We start from the raw sequence: 20,577 nt of genomic DNA on the forward strand, positions 1-20,577 counted from the left end.
GTTTAAGGTTAAGGTTTAAAAAAAGTTGCTTTATTTTCTTGTGGTTCCTTTTTCCCTTGAGGGGAAGGAGTGATACAGTCAAGTGCTCTCGTGAATCTCTTTTCATAGATATCTGTTTACTGTCGACTGAACGGCGATAAGGAGCCATTAGGAGCAGCTTGTTTCTATCTCGGACAGTTTTTCCGGGTATTCCTATGAAAGGCCCCCTTTCATGGTTGGATAAATGACTGACTGACTGGGAAAACCGGTGGTTTTGTTGCGCTTTGCTCACTTTCTTTTTGTCTTTTTTTTTTTTTTGTCTTCCCTGAAATTTCTGCTTACATTTGCTTCACTTCATTAGATTTATATAGCTTTAGGCGTTTTCCATGATCAAGGCATTGCCTTTTATGCCTCGAGGTTATGGATCATTTCTACTTGTTTTCCGTTTCTTCTCAAGAACTGAATCACAGAAATCTGTACACCATTTCAGATCAACAGTCTCTGATTTCAACACAACAGATTTTTTTAATTTTTTGCTCAAATGCTCTGCAGCTTATCCAAGAGCTCTCACGCTGTTTGTGAAGGAAATTTGGGGCCAAGTTGAGTCATGTTTGTGCTGCAGTTCTATTTGAGCTACGGTAAGATCTCAAGCTACCCATCAGTGCAACAAAGTGTATGCAAATGTAAAGTTAGATGTGCGTAGGTTACAAAGCTTAGAACTGACCTGCGTTTTGTCTGACTTGCTGTCACATTTGTCTTTCAGTGCTGAAGTAATAAAGTCTGATTCACATCAGGAACACACCTGCCTCTGTAGTGTTACTGCATACAGCCACTGAGCTCACAGACTGTACGTTTCTTCACTAATCTCTTCCTGTTGTCTTCAGCGTGGTGCACATTGCTTACATAATAGTGAGCAAATAGTCTTCACAGGTTTGTCTTTGTTGGCTGCCTCACCTTTAACGTCCAGGCTGAACGAAAAATACCGTAATCCACACTAGGTGCAGTAGTGCACACTGCATTGCACAACCTCAACAGACTGTTTGTTTGTTTTTGAAAATCATACATTTGGGGTTTCAAATGCTCTAATGCTTGATAACGGCCAAGCATGTCAAATCTTGCTTCTGTCTTGGATAAAAAAAATTTAATTATTGAAATTGGTATTCATCCTCTCATTGAGCCTTAAACCAACATCAAAATACGCGTTTTTAAACTTAGACTTAAAATCTGGTGAGTTCTTGACGATGAGGCAGAATGTGCACATACAAAGCACTGCTAGCTGCAGTTTTATATGCTGTTACTGTTGCTTTGTGGAGGTTTAACAGGAGCAGAAAAATGTTCTGCTTTGAGATTCAGTTCTTCTGCAGAGGAGATTATTAGGTGTGTACACATGGTACTTGCTGCCATGGCGATGGCCTTGGTGCTCCAATGAATCCTGAAATGTCCAATCAAATATTTGTGCAGAGTTCGTCTGCAGAAAAAGCAATAAAAAAGGACCCTTGCTGCAGGCTTTGTTTGGTCTCCTCTGAGGTTTCTCATTGCTTCAGGAATGACTTTGTGTGCTGGGCCCTTGAAGAAAATGTTGGTGCTTCAGGCCGAATGATTTGCGGTCCTTCTGGCCTTGATTTCCTCTCCCGAGGCATTTTTTTTTTTTTTTAACAAATATTTTTTTTGTATTCACATGAACTTGACACCACATGCCTGCTCTCAGGTCAAGGTTTTGAGATATAACTTACATCTGACTTATTGTGCTTTTACCATACAGTTCAACAACGTCCCAAAAAACTATCCAAGAGAATTTATCCCCCAATGCTGAGGCTGAGGGGGTGAACACGTACTGTTAGCGAGAAGTATTTTTCTGGTCTCTCAATCAACCTCAGCGACCTCACTGGCTCTATTCCTTATGCTCTCTGTAGTGTGTGCGTGTGCATGTGCGTGTTAGGTAAATAGCTTGGGTATTATTCCCACAATTATGTCATACAACATGGTTTCCAGCTGTCGATGTCAGCTGAACTTAATTTTGCTTTCAAGAAATTCATCCCCAACCACAGTCCATGTGTTTGTGTTGTTTTTTGTTGGGGGTGATTTTGTGCATGTGTGCTCGGTCTGTGTTTTGTTCCTTTTTTTTTTTTTTTTTTTTTTTTTTAAATCTTTGCCTTAACTGTTTATATGAAAGTACACACTGAAGGTCTGTGGAGTGTCACCTGTTGGCTTGCTCCATAAAGAAAATCAGATTGTGAGTAATGAAAGCGCTGAAGCTTTTTGGTCTTTTTGGAGATCATGATTAGGGTCTGATTGAATACTGCGTTCCAGCTCTAAATTAAACCAAATGTGTTTTGGGCTGGGTCCCACATAGACGGGCAAACACATGAGCTGAAAAAATGGCTGCACACATTTCAGCGTGAATGCAGGTGCTCGTGTAGTTTTAAAGCAAAATCATCTTTGAACCATAAAAGTAAATGTGAAATTATTTTTTTGTTTACAGTGGAGAGCATTTAGGCAGCACTGAGGTCTTTCAAGCATTACATTTACATAGACAAGGCTTCCAAATCCTCAATTTCCCCCCAGGCTTGGATTTTGATCTGTTGGGTTTTGTTTTCATGGGACTGACATTTAGTCCTCTCTCTCACATCTTCATTCATGTTGCTTGTTACTCAATCAGATTGCAATAAACACCCCCAAAGAGAAAGATTGATGCCGTGTGGTTTGCTGATTTGCTGCTGCTGTTATTGTTGGAGTCATGCATGAAAGACATCCACAGCAGAAAACTGCAGCACTCCAGCCTCTGAGTAATCCCTTGGATAATGACGTCAGTTAAGTACCCTAAATGGGTTGATCTTTGCCCAGCAGTGGCTGGACCCTACTAACCCCAGGCTCCCATTATACCCTGGCCACAGTGAGCTGAGTCTTGTGGGGTGAAACCAATAACGATTTAGGTTCTCCCAACACTTTTTTTTTTACAGACTGTGCTAGTGAGGTCAAAGTTCATGGGAAAGGTTTCTGAAGTTGTCTTCACCAAGCAGCTGCATCCCTTGGCAGGTTAATATTAGATCTCATAGTTAAGGAGTCATGTGTTACAGGGAACTGGAACTTCTGTAGTTCAGTACTTTATAGTTGAGCCTTTGTTGAATCCTTATGAAAGTTTAATGAGCTACATTATTGTGTTTATATGTTCTGGGTAGTATTTATGTTAGCCAAAGAAATGCGAGGACAGAATGCAAAGCTGTAGCTCTCATGTGCCCGCGTTATACTGGCAGTTCTGAGTCAACCTGTAGAATATCTATTTCACAAACTGACCTATTGAGGACTGGCATCCTATTACAGTACCACACTCAAATTCAGTGAGCTCTTTAGAATGACCCCCTTTTTTTAAATGTTTGTAAAAGCAGACTGCATCCCCGTTGCCACAGGTAAATTTGCACTTCCTCATTTGACTGAACTTCCCACCTGTTTGTGCTTTGATTTCAACCACATTCACTCTGTGCTTGGTGCCAAAGTACCTCACAGATGTACAAAGCAGAGTGCTCCTTGTGTTTCCCTGCACAGCCTGTGTGGCCTAACACTGTATGTTGTCTTTGTCTTGTGAACCTGATCCCAAGTGCAAGTATTGCAGCACCATCCACAACCGTCTGGACCCACTTAAGCACTGGACAACACAGAAGTTTAGAGGCTATTGAAAGAACATGGAAGAGCATAAATACATTAAATACTGAAAGACACTGACCTTTTCATCTTTTGGAGATGCTGTGCATCACAACATTTTTCCTTTTTGTGCTTCGTTACCACTTTTGACGTCAGTTGGCTCATTTTGGCTTGTGTCATTAACCTTAAGATATCCCTACTTTTTTACTTTTTTTTTTTTTTATGAACGCTACTACCCTTTTGACCTGACATGCCTGATGATTGGTGTTAGTAATGCTGATCTTTAATAAAACAGGAAGCTACCACTTGGTTTAAAACCAAAGCCTTTTTTTTCTTCTTTTTTTTCCTGTGGAAAAAGTCAACTGGTTGAAAGGAGCTTCATTAACTTTTTCTAGTAATGTTTTATGCCTTACTGACTATCACCATAATTGTTTACAAATGCCAGGTAATAAGTACTCTTTTCCAATACAGAATCCCTACCCAGAATAAAATCTCTTTACAAATTTGTCTTTGAAACTCTGAGAACAAAGTGTGAATTTCACAGGAAAGGAAAGAGTGCTTTTTGACAGGTAGTTGGCTTTCCACATGTGGTGTTTGTCCTAGGATTTACAGCTGAGTGTAATGTGATGTGTGGCAGGTTGAGGAATTAGAAAAGAAGGAGTGGAGCCCAAGAAGAATGATTTATAGATAAAATAGTAGCAAACAACCAGCACAAATTCATGAATAAATTTGCATCATATCCTAAGGATATGATGCACAGGACCCACTGGACCAATAACGTGGACAGGACTCCGAAGCTCCCCACCATAAAACTGGTGGACTAGTTGTTAAATACTGGTTGTTTTTACTCTGAGCATTCAAGGCGCTTTACACAACTTGCCTCATTTACCCATTCACACCCATTCAAACGAGCACTTTTTCTACTTGGGGTTAGTATCTCGCCCGAGGATGCAGACTGAAGCAGCCAGGGATCAAACCGCCAACCTTCCAATTAGCAGATGAACTGCTCTGCCACACACCTCACTAGAGTAGGGGACTGAAGACTTGCACATTAAGTTAATTGGTCATTCTAATGGTGCATACCAAATTAAGCTGGGAGTCAGAATTTGAGTTTCCAGTCGGAATTTTCAAATGAAATGCCTCTTCAACATGGGAAGTCAGAGCAACGTTGATGTGTGTGCGTGCGCGTTGTCTGTGTTAGCTCTGCAACAGATTGGCAGCCTGTCCAAGGTGTACCCCGTCTCTTGTCACATGACAACTGAGTTAGACTTTAGCCTAGCCATGGTGCTAATTTGGATAGGCAGAAGAAAAATAATGGATGGATGAGTTCTCTGTCCTGGTAGATTGGCTCAGGACTCCCAGGTTCCTTATTAAATCCTTTTTCACTCTTTTCTTTCTGACCCTTTTCCCAACTTCTCTGCTTCTTAACTACAGCCTGGAAGTGATTTATAAAGTCAGGATGGGGTTTCTCCTGTCCAAAAGTGGATATATGAATAGAGCACAGAGGGTAGAGACTAAAGTTTGATGTCCCACGCCTCCCATCAAGGGGATTGCGTCAGAGTGGAGCTAAAGAGCTCTGTGCTGGAACCAGCTGTGGGTTGATGTTTGGCTATAACCAAACTTGGTACACAGTCTCTGCTTTAGTAACTAACATCTGGTTCCAGCACTTTTTAACAGTGCGTGCACCAAAGTAAAATAATTGATAGTTCAATGATGTTGGTGTACTGACACTACACTTGTTTCCCATCCTTAGTGAATCCTGTCAGTCTTACCTCAGCTGTTAGTTTCTTTCCTCTTATTCATTTAGTTTGTTGTAAATTAAGATTGGGAGATTACTGTGTTATACTGTCATTGTGCTTATTCATACTCACTTCCACTAAATTATTAGAGGTTCTGCTTTTACGCTTTGTCAGTTCATGTGGGTTGTGGCCCAGGAGCTAGTGTCTGCTGTCAACCAATTGCAAGGTTAGTCGTTTGGTTTTCTGGGAAGATGCTAAACCTCAATGCATCCACGTGAGTAAGTGAATGTTAGGGTACAAATGCTTAGGCATATATAATGGCATGTCTCGTAGTAAGAAAGTTGAGTAGAAAAGCACTATGTTTGCCATGTTTTAAAGTTTGCATCTGTCGATATTCTTCAAACCAAAAGAAGTCCACTTGTTTCGGGGATATCAGAAAAACGCTCAAGTGTTTGTGTAGTTATTTAAAACAAATGCAACACTTTTATACATGCTAAACAATAAGGAATCGGCAGTCCTCTTAAAAGTGAAAACATTGAGGCATAAAGGTCCAACATTACAAGCCTGGGGGAGTTCTGTGGGTCCACACCCCACAGACTACTAGACTTGAAGACTTAAAGTTAGAGAAGTTGGAGAACACATCCCAGATTCCTTGTGCGTGAGAGAGGATGGGGTCCTGAGAGGGAAAGGGGGGAAGAAACCAAATGTGCATGTGTGATTTTCCTGAATTTATGCAAGTATCAATTACATGGGTCAAGGGTTACAAAGTTGGAGATGAAACAAGTAGAAGTGCAGATTAAGAAGTGGGGTGGGAAGTTGAACAAGTTAGATGGGCAGGGAAAAAAAAGACCACTTTGGCACGCATAGAGGGAGAAATTAGTGAGTGAGTTGGGAGCGTGGGTAGGTGGGAGGAGATGTTATGAATCTCCCCTTCTATTGTCATTTCCTCTGCAGCTGGTCCCGGGTTGAGAGGGAAAGAAAAATATAACTGAAATCTAAACAGCGGTCCTGCCAGTAGGCTGGGTGTTCCCCGCTGCCGACACATCTGTAATAAAACATATTGTCTGATTTCGTAATGCTGTGTTAATAAAGGTGTAGAACAGGTCTGACAAGCTAAAGATGCACAAATGTAACACAAAATCTGAATAATGAATAATCCGTTGTGCAAGGGAGAATAAATCCTTTTTAATAGATTAAAACCTTCCGATTTGAGTTCTTGTGGGAAATGAAATTGATAGTCTAGAGTTTCTTTATTTTGTGGAGTTGTTTCATGTATGTACTCACAATTTTTGTGCTTCTCACTGTTTTAAGTCTCAAGATTTAGTCTGGGAAGACAGTTTGCTCAGATTTATTGCCCAGCCCCAGCCCTTGAAAGAGACCTCCATAGCCCCTTGTCTTCTCTCAGGTCAGGTCTGTGCAGCTCAGCCTGACAGTCTATGGTCGTGGCCCCTTTAAAATATAGCCATTAGGGATTTTATTATCGGTCAGTTAGCCTGTGGTGGTCTTTCACAGAAACAGTTCTATACAAATCATAGTTGACTGTCTGTACACAAGAGATCACAGAGCTGAATGAATGGATCAATTTAAACATGGCATTTGTTGAGAAACGGCTAAATGGCTATGACAACAAATCCTTTCAGTTCTGAATTTATTTTTTTTTGGTCAAACTTTTTACACATTGCTTGGCCTATTTTTGTTTTTTAGTGCTGGTGTGAAAAATTAAAAACAAGCAGGATTTCTTCCTCTACAGCTATCCTTTAATTCTTCATACAACAGTTTCTGTCACGTTTTGTGATTACAAGTGTGCTTATCACCATAAAACTTTGAGAAGACACCAACAATAAATGCGTGCCTTTATTTCACTTTGACTTTTTAAAGACTCTCAAAAGAGTCGTCTATTTTGTGCACCAATGTTTGAGGCAGAGGAATGTAGCTGCAAGAAGCTGTTGATCACTGGGAGACACATAGAGGTGCTCTCTGCAATATTCCTGTTAACACAGTGTTGAGCCAGCCATTTTAGCACAGTAACATAATTTTGGGATGCTTATATAAGTAGGACTGCTTCATTATGGGTCACTGCATGCTGTGTGCCGCACTAAAAAGTCCTAACACTGAGCAATACACCAGGGTATTTAATATCCCCTTCACCGTTTTGATGCAGTACTTTGTTTATGTTTGTAGGGCATTCGTAAAATGCCACACAAACTCACATTTGGAGCTTTTTTTGTTCGATGATGTATACTTTTAGCTCACGGATTTGTCCTTTACAACATCCCAGACTGGTTTCTTTCAAAGCTTCTTAGTGCTTCAAAGGATACTACTTGGCTCGGCCTCACAAAGCTCGTCATCAGTGCCGCTAAACTAGCTCGTTCAGAGTCCGCGGCTTCCCTCTCACGCTCCATGGAGTTTGGCAGGTAAAATGGCCAGAGTTATGGAAGTCATTAAAATTCCTTGGGAACATGTGGACCCTTGTTTATTTTTCCGTCCAGGCGGGAGGGTGGAGGGCTGCCAAGATGCTGCACTGTCTATCTCTCAACAAGAAAGTGTGTGAGAGAAGAATGACCTGGTGGAAGATGAAGGAGATGAAAGAGGGGTTAAAGAAGAGGAGGAGGAGGAGGACACACAGGTGGTGGGACTGAGGGGAAGGATGGAGAGCAAAAGTTATCTAAAGAGAGAAATGCAGGCGGGACAGTGAGAGAGAGAGGAGGGGGCACAGTCCGACAGCCTGTACTGGACACCAAAGAAAAAGTTTAACAAATGAACGCCGAGGTTTCAGTGAGCCGAACAGGATGAGGATTAGAGACGGATGGATTCGCACACAGGCTGCAGGCAGAAAAGCTGAGACAAAGAGGGATGTAGAAATCAAAGTAAAGTTAGAATCTACCAAACAGACACACAGAGGAAAAAATGTGTTTTTCTGTCTCCATGACACTATATATGTGTACGACCTTGATAAATCCTTTCATTGAGTGTGTGTGTGTTATCAGGGTGGGAGGACAACTTGATGAGTAAATATGTACATCAGCACATTATCCACTCTGCTAATTCTTTTACAACCCAAACTAAACTGTTAACGCTCACAAATCTCAGCTCAGTGTAAGGAATAACAGGAATAACCAGACGTTGCTCCCTTTTAATGAACCCAAAGTATCATGGGATCAAATGGGAAGCATCATGCCTCAAATTACCATAACTTTTACTATTTGTGCCAATCAAATGTGGTCCAGCTGTGCCCACAAGGCTTTTTTTCGTTCCATCCATCCATCCATCCATCCATCTTCATCCGCTTTATCCGAGGCCGGGTCGCGGGGGCAGCAGCCTAAGCAGAGAAGCCCAGACCTCCCTCTCCCCAGCCACCTCCTCCAGTTTATCCGGGGGAACACCAAGGCGTTCCCAGGCCAGCCAAGAGATATAATCTCTCCAGCGTGTCCTGGGTCTGCCCCGGGGCCTCCTCCCGGTGGGACATGCCCGGAACACCTCACCCAGGAGGCGCCCAGGGGGCATCCTTGTCAGATGCCCGAACCACCTCAGCTGGCTCCTTTCGATGTGGAGGAGCAGCGGCTCTGCTCTGAGCCCCTCCCGGATGGCCGAACTTCTCACCCTATCTCTAAGGGAGAGGCCAGCCACCCTTCGGAGGAAGCTCATTTCTGCTGCTTGTATCCGTGATCTCGTTCTTTCGGTCACTACCCACAGCTCGTGGCCATAGGTGAGGGTAGGGACGTAGATCGACCAGTAAATTGAGAGCTTCGCTTTTACACTCAGCTCCCCCTTCACCACGACGGACCGGTGCAGCATCTGCATCACTGCAGCCGCAGCCCCAATCCGTCTGTCGATCTCCGGTTCCCTTCTCCCATCACTCGTGAACAAGACCCTGAGATACTTGAACTCCTCCACTTGGGGCAGGAACTCGTCCCCGACCCGGAGTGGGCACTCCACCCTTTTCCGGCTGAGAACCATGGCCTCAGATTTGGAGGTGCTGATCCTCATTCCCGCTGCTTCACACTCGGCTGCAAACCGTTCCAGTGCGAGCTGGAGGCCTTCACCCGATGAAGCCAACAGAACCACATCATCCGCGAAAAGCAGAGATGAGATTCTGAGGCCACCGAAGTGAAAGCCCTCCGCCACTTGGCTGCGCCTAAAAATCCTGTCCATAAAAATTATGAACAGAATCGGTGACAAAGGGCAGCCCTGGCGGAGCCCATCACCCACCGGGAACGAGTCAGACTTATTGCCGGCAATGCGAACCAAGCTCTTGCAACGGTTGTATAGGGATCGAATGGCCCGCAGCAATTCTTTTTTTTTTTTTTTTAAATAAAAATATTCTTATTTATGTTTTAGCTTACCTTCTGTTGTGTATTTATATGTATGTATCTATACCAGGGGTGGGCAATCTCAGTCCACGAGGGCCGGTGTCCCTGCAGGTTTTAGATCTCACCTTGGGTCAACACACCTGAATCACATGATTAGTTCGTTACCAGGCCTCTGGAGAACTTCAGGACATGTTGAGGAGCTAATTTAGCCATTTAAATCAGCTGTGTTGGTTCGAGGACACATCTAAAACCTGCAGGGACACCAGCCCTCGTGGACTGAGATTGCCCACCCCTGATCTATACACATACACAGAAATGGTTATAAAAGCTTGACGAAAGCAGATGACCAGACCATCAGATCATTTCTCCCTTCAAATCCTAGACTTGTCATTCCACACCATTGTCTTCTGTTAAAGCCATAAAACATTGTGGGTTGTTAATAAGAGACCTCTGATGGTGTCTCCTTTTCTGTGACTGGCGAGTTTCTCCGTGTGCAATACCCGGTCAGACTTATATCGCCCACCTACCAGTCATAAATCTTCTCTGCCTTCATTTTAAATGTGGAAAAATCCTTTCATGCTCGTGTTTAAACACCAGATCCGGGAGGGACCTGCTGTGCTGGTGGGTGTTTTCTGTGATTGGTTAAGCAGAGAGGAAAGATTGAAAGGGATCTTGGTGCAAAGTGTTGCTCAAGGGTAACTGGCATTGCGTTGAGATTAAAAGAGAGACGACCCGTCTGTATGTTCCATCAGACACCTTGTAAATGGAGTCAAGTCACTGCCGCATTGGCAATACTTGTCTTTTTCTGGTCTGGAGGTGCTACTTAGATTACTGTCTGGTGTTACAGTGGCTGATTGTTGGGGATATTCCTGTTTCCAGTTGTTAATAAACAGTGATGATGTTTAAGGAGTTTGAGGGACACCACATGGGAAGAAGGGTATCTGCTAGTCTCAGGGGATAAAGAAAAAGAAGGGAGTTGTGGAATTTTTCAGTGCATAGCTGTGGTAATACCCTGTGCAGCTGAAAAATGTATCAGTGATTTTAATCACTGCCAATACTCCCCTGATCACAGGCCAGGAGACTGAGAGTGCAGCAGCAGGCAGTCAGTGAGGTCACTCTCCATCTCCAGTTGTCTTTTTTTCCCCACCTAACGCAGGAAAGAAAGTGTCTACCTTCCTGCATTTGTTCATTTTTAACTGGAACTGACACAGCAATGTGGACCCTGGGGGTGATCCATGCATTTACCTGCCTCACCGACAAATCGGTGGCTAATTAAGTCGTAACATGAGAACTTTCACCTCCCTTTTACTTAAATCTCCTTTTCCAGAATGCACTGGCCTTTGACATAGATCCAGGTCTGGAATTACATGTTGTAATGCCAGTTTAAATTATTACATGGCATGTCTGCAAAGCTGACATCACATCTAGACATTGGTTCAGCTGCACTCCGATATAGTAAAGACGTGAATTAGATTAAAGTTGACTCCTTTACAATTTACCAAGGTTGCACTGAGCATGGGGATCATTCAGAAAATGTAAATAAATGCAATGATTTGTGGATAAATAATTATCCATACGTGATGATGCTTTAATCATCAGGTATTTCATTCATTTCATGAATTCATTCATGTTGAAGTAATGATCTTAGTTATATTTTAATGGTAATTTTTTTATTTATTTATTTTTTTTAAAGTCAGTGTCTCTGTGAAGCCTGAGACTTCAACCTGGGACTTGAACCACTAACCAGTGAGTAACCTTGTCAAGCCATGTCAAGGCTATGCCATTGGGCTGTCATTTAGCTATCTGAAACGGGTATTTATGCCTTTCCCAGTGTTTTGAGCTTTTACTATTCTGTAATGCTGTTCACATATGGTTGCTGGTACTTACAGCCTTTCATAAAATTATTTTGTCAAACAAAGTGACTCTTAAAGTATTGGTCAGAGTTCTTTCGGGGCAACATCTAATATCTCTTAGGGAAACTGTGGCGCAAATTTCCAAGACAAGTGAGCTGAGCCGACTGAAGTTGATGCTGATGCACAGTGACACCCTGTAGTTCCTGGTAACCATTAGCCCGCAGCAGTTTTTCGTGAATTAATGTCTCAGTAGTCTTTATCCTAGTAGGGAAATAATCAGACATTTAAGTCTCAAGGTTGAAAAGATAATCCCTCATGTTTTATGATCCACCATCAGTTGTGTAATCCTTCCACCGCCTGCTTTTCTCTTGTTCTGCCATGCACACATCTACAGTGGCTTTAAGATGGCTGTCATTAGGTCCAATGGAATGCTCCCTATCTTTGTCAAGTTGACACTGACACGTGTGGTAGTGTTGCAGGCATGCTGCGAGTTGACAGCATCTAAAAATCCTTATTTCAAGATGTGAAGCAGCCAAAAAAAAGAGGGAGAATTAAAAACAGACACACACACTCTTACTATACTAGAAGTATTTTGCCGCCTTGTTGAAATTTCCATCAAAGCTTCCAACTACTACAGCATTGAACTAGTAAGAAGGTCTTGAGTTCAGTTCCACCATCAGGCCGGGTTTTTCTGTGTGGAGTTTGCATGTTCTCCCCGTGTTTGCATGGGTTCTCTCTGGGTACTCTGGCTTCCTCCCACAGTCCACAGTGACCTGTCTATCTGACCTGTCCTCTCGCCCTAAGACAGCTGGGATGGACCCTCAATTGGATAAGCGGAAGAGAATGGTTGGATATCTCTTATTTCACAGACAAATATCTGTAATATCACCCATGAATGGAGAACTTTATCTTATACCAGGCTTTGCTGCAACCCTTCAGTTCATCTACCATATGAAACAAGCCATTTTTTGATTGGTTGAGCTTCCTTAGAAAGTTTGAACAGTGTGTGTGTTGATCTTCTGTACTCAAAGACAGACCTGTGCATCTGGGACAGAGAGACAGCTCATTTTACTTGGTGGGCTCCATATAGCCCACTTTGATCCCGAGTGCAACAGTTAAACTAACCTTTCTGTCAGTGTAAACACGTTTAACTAATCGTGTCATCGCTGAGATATTTTGCTGTTGGAAAAAGAAGTGCAATTTTTCAACAGCATGTCTCTTTTTTTGCATAACAAAGAAATGCTGCTGTTGTACATGAAAGAGGAGTGTTGGTAGGACTCTAAAGTTAAAAATCCAAAATCTATGCCCTCTTTGACATTCATCATGTTAGTCCAGTGGGCCGGATTGGAGTCTCTGCTGGGCCAATTTTAGCCCCCGGGTCTTATGCTTGACACTCCTCATCTAGAATGACCATATTGGGTATATCTGGTTTATCTGTCTATTCTCTTCAACTTATCAGGGTTGTGGGGGGCTGGAGCCTATCCCAACTACCACAGAGCAAAAGGCAGAACAGACCCTGGACGGGTCGTCAGTTTGTCGCAGGGCTCTATATATATCTGTGTAGAGTTCAGAGTAGTCTGAAGCCTACGCTTTATGCTAAAATCTATTACATGTGTGATGGCTTTATTGTGTGAAACTTATGAGCTTCCACCATTATAATACAATGCATTTAATGTTCTGGGCCATTTTAACAGTTCGTGGAACCACAAGTTTTACATTTGGCAAAGCGGCCACTGCAGTTGAAGCTTAAGTGTTGGGGTTCCTTCAGACCAAACAGTATTTCCCATTATATCCCCTTCACAAAAAAAATCTTCTAAATCAAAAACATTCACCCACCACTATACGTGAAAAGTGAAAGAGAAATTACTTGTGGAAACTGTGAGAGAACTTGTAGGTTTCCCAAATGTACTTGAAATGGTTTGTTTGAAGTCGGGGGGTGTGTGTGTGTGTGTGTGTGTGTGTGTGTGTGTGTGTGTGTGTGTGTGTGTGTGTGGCTCGGGCAAATTGGAGTTTCACAGAAAGTTTATTTCAGCCCTCGCTCGGTTCACGCTTGCTCCAAAGTTTTCCTTCCTGATTGCATCACTAGGTCTCGGTCTCCGTGGTTACTGTGAGTCATGTAGGACACTGGTTGTCCGGAACAATTGGATCCTAAAACAATACAGGGCTTTTCTTTCAGCATCCTTTATGCTCATTCTGACGGGAAAGGATGGTAGCTCGTGTGCGAACTGGTATATAATTGGAAGCGTGAAGGGCGTGTGAGGAAACAGCTGGACCTACTTGTGCAAACACGGAGTAACGCTCATCCACATCCATAAAGCTGAAAATGACTGAGATCGTTTCATGTGAGCTCATGTGTTTCTGCAGAAAAAAAGTCCCTTGAAATTTCACCAACTTAAATGAAGAATGTAGCTAAAATTGGATTAATATCCACTTTTTGAAATTCAGTTCGTTAACCCTCTCGAGGCAGGCGTTGCCGATTTGCAACAATTAAAAACTAACAACCTGATTACCCCACATACATATTCTATGAGGTTTTTTTTTTTTTTTACTCAGAAGTACCACTGAAGGACTTGGTTGTACATTAGCAACAAAAAGTTTAATTTGAGCCTGAGAGGGTTAAGTTACCGCCTTGTTTGCTGTGGTGATGTCTTTCTGCCACATTTTTATGACCTAAAAGTATGTTTGTGCAAATGAAAACATCATATGAAGCTGCTTGGGACATCATGTGATAGTGGGGCTGGAAAGGTTGCAGTGTTCTCTCTATAGCCAGAAACCATCTGCTGCTCGGTTTTAAGAACAGTCTAATTTCATAGTGCATATTCATCACAATATTAAAGTCCTTGGTGTGTCATGGAAATCGTCCTCCTCCTTGCTCTTATTTATTTTTTCTAGGAATTACTTTTTCATTAAAAAAAATAAATAAATAGTTTGGAACGTCACAAGTTGTACACTGTTTGCTGTTTGTGCAGATAAGAACATGAACAACAGCAAGGAATAGAAAATACAGTTTGAGATAAGTGAACATTGTTGGAATGATGTGAGTGGTGACTGTGAGGAAGAGAGGGCATCTTTGAGGCCCAAGCTGTGGACTATTTTTCTTCCGCCTTGGTGGTCTAATTATGCAGACTCCCTATAGACCAATGAAACCCTTTGCTATGATTGAGTTGCAGGATAGTTGCTGATAATGGTCATTTTCATGTTTGTTTGAAGTTGTCTCAGTGAAGCTTGTATGAATCAAGGCTGTGCTACAGTACGAGCCTAAAATCTCTTTGATTTTGGAGAATTTCCTACGATCAGCGACATAGCTGCAGTGAAACGAAGTATGCTCAGTGGTCAGAGCAATTAAGATGCGCACAATTGCACATGAATGCGTGCACTAGAACGAGACGCCCGCACACACAAACCATGCCACACTTGGTCTCAGCAGAAAGTTATGACTTCTGGCCGTGTGTCGCTGTCCCTCCGCAGGACCCCACATCCTGACAGGAAGTTTGTCCTTCCTTCACACTCATGCACGCACACACAAACTGTATGTGTGATACCAAGACGGGGAAAGAGGGCAACACACTGAATCACTGCAGGCTACTCATATGGGCAACTGGAAAGTGGCAGCGATAAGGGAACGGAGATAAAAGGATGAATAGATTTAATTACACACCACAAAAGTGGGAAATTACAGATTGAGTAAAGATAATGGCTTCTTAGATTTTCAAACCCACATGATCTCAAGTTGATTTTTGCGAAACTGTACAAACCAGAAATACTTTTTTTTTTTTTTTTTAAACTTGTTTTGTTTGTAATCTGCTTTCACAACTTTTCTTTTTTGACCAAATCCAAGTGGAACTGATATTGTAATATTGTACAGGATAGCTAGCAGGTTATTCCCAAGTCCAGCAAAACAGTCACTGCTGGAATACCATTAAAAATCATGATTATATTTTTTAAAGAAGTTCCCGTTTCTTTAGTTGCTTTTTAGCACACACACACTTTTTCTTGTGACAGCTACTCCAAATGAAAAAACAAAAAATTAAAACCCCTAAAAGACCTTTTAATCCTCTACAAAGATAAACTTGTTTTATCTTCTTCCATGTTTTTGGGCTCCATTGCATTTACTCTCAGTAGATTTTGTTGACAACACTAGGAAAAGATCCCAGGGGCCCGTGCAGCAAGATGCCCGACCTTCTGGATGTCATCAGCACCCTTTGCTCCTGCTTTACTTTTCGTGATGGATGCTTTGTATGACTTTGTGTCACAACCCCTGAGGCTCGAGCCTGACAGGCCCGGAAACACTGAGGGACTCATGAACAAATACACACTCCAGAGGCTCTCTCTTTTTCCTCTGACAACATGTTATTGAATCGTTTGATATGATAAAACTGTTCACAAAACGGTGACAGTGGCTCACACTGAGAAGAGCTGCTTGTTTGCTTTCCTGCAGCTGGTTTCATGTGATACTTTAGTCTCTAGAGTGAGACCTTATCTTTATGTTTATCTTCTATATATAATACCCTAGGCATGTACAGGTTTGGTGAAATGTCACCCCTAACCTCCTAACCTTTTACCAGAGTCAAATGTTCTGTGATGGCAGGATGGACTTCACAAAACATGGGAAAAAGCCAAAAGTGGTCAAACTTTTTCTTTTGTCTTTTTTTTTTTCTCAACCAGCAAAACATCTACATGTAAGGATTCTTTTAATCTGCGGATGTGGGTGTTTTCAACCTTGACTGACCTTGGAAGTTGCTAAGCCTCAATAAGTGGCCTTGACTTGAACACAAAGCTGCGTGTCTATTGTTGGTGTGTTCTCTTTCGTTTTTCTGGAGTTAAATGAAAATGCCTTTTGGGAGGCTGGTTGATGTGCGGTCTCTGTGTGCTCTGTCGTCGACCTGTGTGGTAGGATAGCGTAAAAGGCTTGTGGGATACTGGTGGGACGAGGCTGTTTCACAATTCCTCAGCCTTCTTGTGAAACTCAGGCTTTCCAAATGACTTAACAAGAGAATCTGGTTTTAGATGTGGAGCTCTTAAGTTCTGAGAGTAGATTTAGCATTATGAGCTTTTATGTATATATTCGGTGCAGATGCTCCTATGAATGACACTTGGGATCTAGAAAGTGAAGCATATGTGACTGGATGTTTCATCTCACTTTCTATCTTACTTTTACTTCTGTTTTTGCTTCTCAGTCTTGGTTTCTCCCTTTTTTTTTTCTGTTGGGGTGGGGTCACCACATGCACCGACTGTTTGTTTGGAGTTGCCATAGAAACCTGTGCGAGTGTGCGCCTGTTTGTGTGCTCATGCTCGACTGCATGTGTGTTTGTGCTGGTGAGATGGGCCTGCAGTTCTGCTCCGTGCATAATGACCTCATCCAGACACAGACTCTGACATATCGAATCTGTCTGCTTCCTTGGATTGTGTAATGGATAGTCCCCCCAGAAATGCGCGCACACACGCACACACGCACAGCAGCTCTGTGGTCGACGCCCACTCAGTGTTTTGCCCCGTTGCTTGACCACAGAAGAGTCATGTGGCTCTCAGCGACAATGGCGCAACTCGCTTTGACAACAGGAACAGTGCATAATTGCTTGATAATTCAATGCTGCATTAGTACATAATGAGCTTTATTTGAATAGACTTCAGTATCACATCTCTTTAGAAAAGGAGAAAGTTCACGAACTCGCAATGAACTCCCGAACTCTACTTCTTCTGATATATAATTGTACATGCTGAATATTAGTGTTTTAAATTGTTTCTACTCCCACCTTATCACACGGGGTCAAGCTCCTGACGTTCCACAGCTGCTCATCTCTGACGGTGTGAAAATATGGAACCCAGCCCCAGTGTTGATGTGCATTTATTATAGCTGGGAGTTAAGTCACTGGTAAGAAATCTTTTTCCGTGTGGAAAAGAATGCTCCTCTCTGTGAGCGGAAAAGCTCTGCTTCATTTCACAAAGATTTCTGGAAGATGTATTTTCCCCTGAAGCATAAACGTACGCGCTTATTAAAGGCCTACTTACTGATTTGCCATGTGACTGTGGCCTTCCATGAAAATCCTGTATTCACTGTTAAAAAGAGCTCATTCAGCAGCACTGCCGGGGTGCATTCTCTATGTCATGGATATTTGCTTTTATGTTGCATGCTTAGTTTTTCATCAATTTTTGACTTTCGCCGTTCCTGTTTCTAATAAAGCACGCAAAAATAAATCAGCCACAGTTTGACACACACGATCACAAGTAAGATTTAAAATGTTCAGCTTTTCATATGGGGGGAAAAATAGCTCGAGTTCTTCTCTGACAAGCCTGTGAAAGATTGCCAGGGAATACACCTCGTATGCATCAACTGTCCATGCAGCACAGAAATCCCCCCAAACTTGCTTTTTGCTTGGTGGATAAAATCCCTGCTTGTTTACATATGTTCATTCAAGCAAAGTGTGTTTAGTCACCTGGTGCAGACTAGGGATGGGTATCGTTTAGGTTTTATCCGATACCAGTACCAAACCAGTACTTTTGAAATGGTGCCGGTGCTTAAACGGTGCTCGAACCGGTGCTTAAAGAATGGAGAACACAAAATTGGTCCAAAAACCTCTCATGTTCAGCTGTTTTATTGTAAAAAGTTAACAATGTTAGCCTTTTCTGCAGCTATAGGGCACATATGGCATCACTCTTTGGCTGGAAGCAGTGCTTAAACAATGGAAAAAAACACAAACTTTATCCAAAAACCTCTCATGTTTAGCTGTTTCCCACTTTTTCTTTGGTCATTTTAGCCTTTTTGGCCAGGGTGAAGGGAGTATCTGCCATCAAACAAGAAGACAGCTGCATGTAACTACGACGGTGTTTGCTAGTTCACCTTACGTGCATTAATTTAATAACGTGGTTAGCCTACTCAACGTAAATTACACACGAACAACATTAAGCTACTCACGCAGAGAAGAACGGCTGCTGCTGCCATCATCATCCGTCATCATTTCTGCTACACTGGCAGGGCTAGGGGCCAGGACTCTCCTCTTCGGGTTTTTGGGGGATGTTGCTCCGGGTCAGATAACAGGCAACCCACGCACAGTAGATGTACACGGTGTGAGGTCTCGCAGCAAGCTATGAAATACTGTGCATTTCTCGGCTTTTAACAAAACGCTATACGTCGCCAGGTGTTTCATCAGATTCGAGGTGTTACCTCCTTTGCACAGTATCAGCTTAAAGCACTTGTTGCAGGCTGCTGAGTTTGCATCTTTTGCTGCGAAGTACAGCCAGACTTTGACCGCTTCGCTTTGGGCATTTTTAATCTGTAGCTCTGCTCTAAAAGAACGTACGTACCTGGGCCCGCCTACTACGCTCGCAAAGGTAAAATGATTGGCTGGAATCCAAAATGTATGACATCTCAGGGGAAAAAAAAAGCACCGAAATAAAGCACCAAAATGTGCGCTGCATTTCGGTCTGGCTACTACCGTTTATGTTAGAACCGGTGCCATAATGGCACCTGATACCGGTACCCATCCCTAGTGCAGATAAAGGTTCAGTCTGGTGTGAAGTGATTGGCTTAGAAAAGATTTGCATTGAAATGAACTGCTTAATTTAATGGCTAGAGCACATTGGTCCACTTTATTATAAAACACATTCAATTGATTTATCTTTATCATGGTCTTATGTAATGACTGCTGCCACTGTTACTGTGATAGCGAAACATTCCTGCTCAGTGCTCCGCTCTGTTTCCCCTAAGACTGCCACTTCAAAAAAAGCTTCATTATCCGACTGAAATCCAGGACACGAGTATATTCTTGTCTTCTGCAAGGAAATCTATGTAAGCTACTGCAGTGCGGAAAAAAATCTATTCGGCTGCTGTAAATATTAAAGGGGTGAAAGAGGATACAAGATGTTTTTTACATCCAAGTTTTGGTTTTATTGCTGTTTTCCATTTTTAAATAATAGGATATTTTATAGAAAGCATCAGTTTTTTTTCCATGATACTGAAGCTATTTTCATGCTTTTGACCTAATCCTGCAGGCTTTTATGTGAGAACTTGAATATGTGATGTAGTCGCACTGACCATTAAACACACTGTATCTGCCAGTTCTGTAGAACCAAGTCTGTGTTATGGTAGATTATTGGAATGTGAACGTGACAAGGTGGTGCAAAGGTTGGGGATGTCGCCTCATAGGAAAAAGCTCTTGACTCTAGTTATGCAACACACAGTCGAAAACACTTTATACAAACCGTGTTGCCTTGTTTATATTATGAGTGTCGTCCCAAATTATTGGGGAAATCTGCAACATAGCATACTACGGATATGTGGAGGAGCCAAACAACGTATCCCTGTATGAGCTTAACCGTGTGCTTCATCAGAGACTGGACAGTCACCCCCTAACCCTGAATTAGATAAGTTCCTCCAACACTGTCTGAACAATTGTATGTCCAAACAGCTTTATGAATAGTATAACTAAGCCTGTTTACAGCTTTGGTTTTAGAACTGTTTGTCAGACCCAAATTTCTGAACCTGAGTTTTTTGTCTTCCATTACCAATTTTTGTAACCTTAGAAAACCAGAAATGCAACATTCACACACATGTAGTAGTTGACTGTGAGCATAACCCAAGTGTAAGGTTACAAAATGGAACGCTTGCTTATACGGTATATTGGATTTGTCAGCTGTGTTCAGTGAGTTGGGGAAAAAGGGCCACATGAGAAATGTTAACATGTAGTTAACATGTAGTACGAAAAGGCAGCTGCATCCTTGAGTTAATCATTTAAGTGAAATGTGAACCCTGTTCATAAGTGGCCATAGTGCGCTGATGGAGCTGAACCTGTGTACCGAGACTCGGTGAGTGCTGTGATTTGAATCCTAAGCAGGGGCCATTTATTAAAAAAAAAAAAAACAACAACAACAAAAAAAACTTTCTAAAGTGAATTTTGTTTTGAAGGCAGCAGAATCAGACAGTCCAAACAGTTTTGCCAGTCCCACTCAATCAGGCATTGATGCCAGCGAAAGCTTTGAGAAAATGTCAAGTAATTCACACCAAACCTAATTCAGTGCACAGCTTGTGTTGTGTAGCCATGGAGCAATTCAGAGCGCTCT

At 42.3% G+C, this 20,577-nt stretch overlaps 1 protein-coding gene across 3 annotated transcripts in view; it reads left to right on the top strand.

Annotated features, from left to right (window-relative positions):
- The window catches only part of add3a (adducin 3 (gamma) a), a 105,662-nt gene that overhangs the window by 32,311 nt on the left and 52,774 nt on the right, over positions 1 to 20,577 (top strand). The window lies entirely within an intron of this gene.

The sequence above is a fragment of the Perissodus microlepis genome, chromosome 6 (genome assembly GCF_051167445.1).
Source record: "Perissodus microlepis isolate ML-2025 ecotype Zambia chromosome 6, ASM5116744v1, whole genome shotgun sequence".
In the NCBI taxonomy this organism is placed as follows: Eukaryota; Metazoa; Chordata; class Actinopteri; order Cichliformes; family Cichlidae; genus Perissodus; species Perissodus microlepis.